The sequence below is a fragment of the Elephantulus edwardii genome, unplaced genomic scaffold (assembly GCF_000299155.1).
Source record: "Elephantulus edwardii isolate Elephantulus edwardi_28Jun2011 unplaced genomic scaffold, EleEdw1.0 scaffold00005, whole genome shotgun sequence".
NCBI classification, from domain to species: domain Eukaryota; kingdom Metazoa; phylum Chordata; class Mammalia; order Macroscelidea; family Macroscelididae; genus Elephantulus; species Elephantulus edwardii.
In genome coordinates this window covers 18,008,468-18,012,023 of record NW_006399755.1, presented here as the reverse complement: position 1 = coordinate 18,012,023, position 3,556 = coordinate 18,008,468, and the positions used below count along the sequence as shown (strand labels likewise).

At 39.5% G+C, this 3,556-nt stretch overlaps 1 pseudogene; it reads right to left on the bottom strand.

The window, feature by feature from the left end:
* Nucleotides 1-358: 358 nt before the first annotated feature.
* LOC102851595 lies at nucleotides 359-801 on the bottom strand (annotated as a pseudogene).
* Nucleotides 802-3,556: the final 2,755 nt, after the last annotated feature.

Here is a 3,556-nt window from a genome sequence, read left to right as displayed (position 1 = left end):
GTTAGAACCACCTGCCTTTGGAGTAACAATGCAACTCCTTACTTACTAGGCCACCAGAACTTCTTTATTTACTAGGCTACTAGAGCTCCTTCTTTACACACTAGGACACAAGAGTTTCTTAATGTGGGGGTTGTTGTTGTTGTTGTTAGGTACCATCAAGTCAAGTATAACTCATTGTGACCCTATAAACAACAGATCTAAACCTTACCCTATCTTTTGCCATCCTTACAATTTCAAACACACTCAAGCCCATTGTTGCAGTCTCTGTGTCAATCCATCTAGTTCAGGGTCTTCCTCTGCTTCTCATTCCTCTACTTTTTTTTTTAATGTTAGTTCACTGTCTTTTATTAACTCATAACTACTTGTCCTCTGGTTTGTTGAAGCAGTAAGTCAGACAGCACTTGCCACAGTAGTGTCTGTCAAAGTGGCTGGCCATAAAGACTCCAGCACCGCATTCATCTGAAGGACACTCCCTACGAAGGTGACTAATTTTGCCATTCTCATCCACCTTATAGTAGTTCAGAACAGCCAGCTTAACCTTTCTCTTATGCTTATTCTTCTTGGGAGTGGTGTAAGACTTCTTCTTCCTTTTCTTAGCACCACCACGAAGTCTCAATACAAGGTCAAGAGTGGACTCCTTCTGGATGTTATAGTCAGACGGGGTACACCCCTGAGTCTTTGCTGATCAGGAGGAATTCCTTCCTTGTCTTGGATAGTGGCTTTGACATTCTAGATTGTGTCCGAGGGTTCAACCTCAAGCGTGATGGTCTTCCCCGTGAGGGTTTTTATGAAAATCTGCATCTTGGCGGTGGTCCCACCTGCAAACAGGGGAAGCGAGGAGGCAGATTTAGCCCTAATACCACATAAGACAGGAAAGGAGGAAGTCTCCTCTACTTTTTCAGGTATGATGTCCCTCTCCAAGGAATAACCTCACTTAGTAATATGTCCAAAGTATGTTAGGTAAAGCTTTATCATTTTTGCCTCCAACAAATACCCTGGCTGGACCTACTCAGTCATTCTACAATAATGGTCCTATACAATATTTGTCTTTGAGACTGTGTTCACTCAGCATAATGTTCTTCAGTCCCTCCTATGGTAGATTGTAATTTACAAAATCATTGCTCCTGAGTACTGTGTAGTAGTCTATTGTGTGAATGTACTATAATTTTGTTCTTTTTTTATTTTAAAAAGTATCCTGTTATCTTTGAACTTTCTTTGTTTATAATGAAATCTGCACTACAAAAAAAAAGATATATCTGTTTGTTCTCTGGGAGTCAATGGGATATTCAGGTCGTCCTCAACACCACAGTTCAAAGGTATCAAATTTTCTGCCCTTTGTTGTTGTTGTTATATGTCATCAAGTCACCTGTGACTCATAGCAACCCTATCTACAATAGCTCTGAACCCTGCCCTATTCTAAGCCAGTTTCACTGACTCCAGCACACCTACCCCCATGATTCCAGTTACCATATCAATTTAACTTATATAGGGTCTTTCTCCACTCTTCCAAGCATGATGTCCTTTTCCAAGCACTGCTTCCTCCTGGCAATATGCCCCAAGTATGTGAAATGGAGCTTCAAAATCCTTGCCTCCAGAGAGAAACTTGGTTTCACACCTTCCAAGACAGATCTGTTAGTTCTTCTGGCAATCCATGACATGTTTAACATTCTTCTCCAGAACCACAACTCAAAAACATCAACTCTTTTGATCACCCTTAATCATTGTCCAGCTCTCTGAAATGAAGCAAATAATTGCAATACCATGGCCTAGATGAGAATCTTTTGTGGGTAGAAACATGCAAATAAAGTAGGGAACTCTAACGAGATGCTTGATCATTTTGGCATACCACTATACTTCAAATTCACCACTCTAGAAACAGAAAGTAAGAGCTTCTCCAACACCAAGAAGGAGAGGTGAGATAGTGTCTGTTGGATCCAGGGCCCCTGCACTGAGAACCTCCTAGATCCAAGCAACAGAAAGAGAGAGCTGTAACACCTTGATGGCATACAATGATAAGGAACAGTGGAAGAGAAATGATAGCAACATAAACAAGAGGCTGACATGAGATGGTGCAGTGGACTTTCTGGCCCATTGAACAAGCCTGTTGTGGTGAGTGAGCTGAGCTACATACAGAGAAAGAGAGCTGTGAGACTTTAGGCAGGAGGTTTCCTGATGAAGTCAGGTGCCCTTGACGTGTTGGCAGAGCTAAAAGAGTTTTTTAATACTTGCCTGAACAGGGAAAAAGCCAAGGGAATGAGCAGGTAAGGGCAAGAGAGAGGTCTGCCTACAGGTATAGTTGAGAAGTACCTGTCCTGATGGAAGAGTAATTATTAGTTGTCCCTGATCCTGAATTGTCATCTTTCACTACCTAACAAGCATCTCTCAGTATTACATTTTAAGATTTGAATTTATGTTTCAATTTTTCTAGCTTGAGAAATGCTGAGTTCTTCCCTTTTTATTCTCCAGTCCCAGCTCTCTGCACATTCTGATAAAATATTTTGCTTTTTCTTCTCACGCTGCCGTTTGAAATCTTGTTCCGCTCTTACTTCAGCATCTCTTCCCTTTGTTTTAGCTTCTCAATGCTCTAGTGCAATTTTCAGAGTCTCTCCTGACGTTCATTTTAGTTTTTTCTTTCTCCTCAATCTTCATAATCACCTTTTCTATTTTGGATAATACTCTTGACGTCATCCCACAAAGGCTAAATAGCCTTTGATCATTGGTGTTCATTGCTTCCAGCCTATACATAATACGGTTTTAAATTCAGGTGTGATAAAATCAAGGTGATAGTTTGGTTCTTGTGTACTTGTTTTTATTTTCTTCAGCCTCAATTTGAACTTCCACATGAGTAATTGATGTTCTGTTCCACAGTCAGCACCTGGCCTGGTTCTGATTGCTAATATGGAGCTTTACCAACAATTCCTTCCACAGATTTAGTAATTTGGTCCCTTTGAAGTCCATAAGGTGAGGTCCATGTGAAAAGTGGCCTTTGTGGTTTTTTTAAAAAATGATACTTGCAATGAATTAAGCACTGAGTGCACAAAATGGAATAATTTTATCTCTGGCCTCGTTTTTGTCACCCAAACTGTATTTTCGAATTACCATTCTTTCTTCATTGTTTCCAACTTTGCATTCCAGTCACTAGTCATCATTAACGAATCTTGCATGTTTAGTCAATTTCAGACTTAAAAAATATAGGCAACATCATGATACATGGAGAAAAAAAATTCAAACTGTCAATGACTTTATCTTACTTGGATCAACAATCAACATAGTTGATACCAGTAGTCAGGACATAAGCTGTTTTATTGCACTGGAAAAGTGTGCAGTCAGAGACCTTTTCAAATTACTGAGGAAAAACATGTCAATTTGAGATCCAAGATGTGCCTGATTCAGGGTATAGTCTTTTTAGTCATTTGTTATGCACATGAGATCTGTTCAATGAATAAGGAGCATAGAAGAATAATTTTTTTTCTATAATTATATTTTATTAATTTTCATAAACATTTACAGAGATTTTGGGCTTCCACTCATTCCTTGTTGCACTATTCTCTCTACC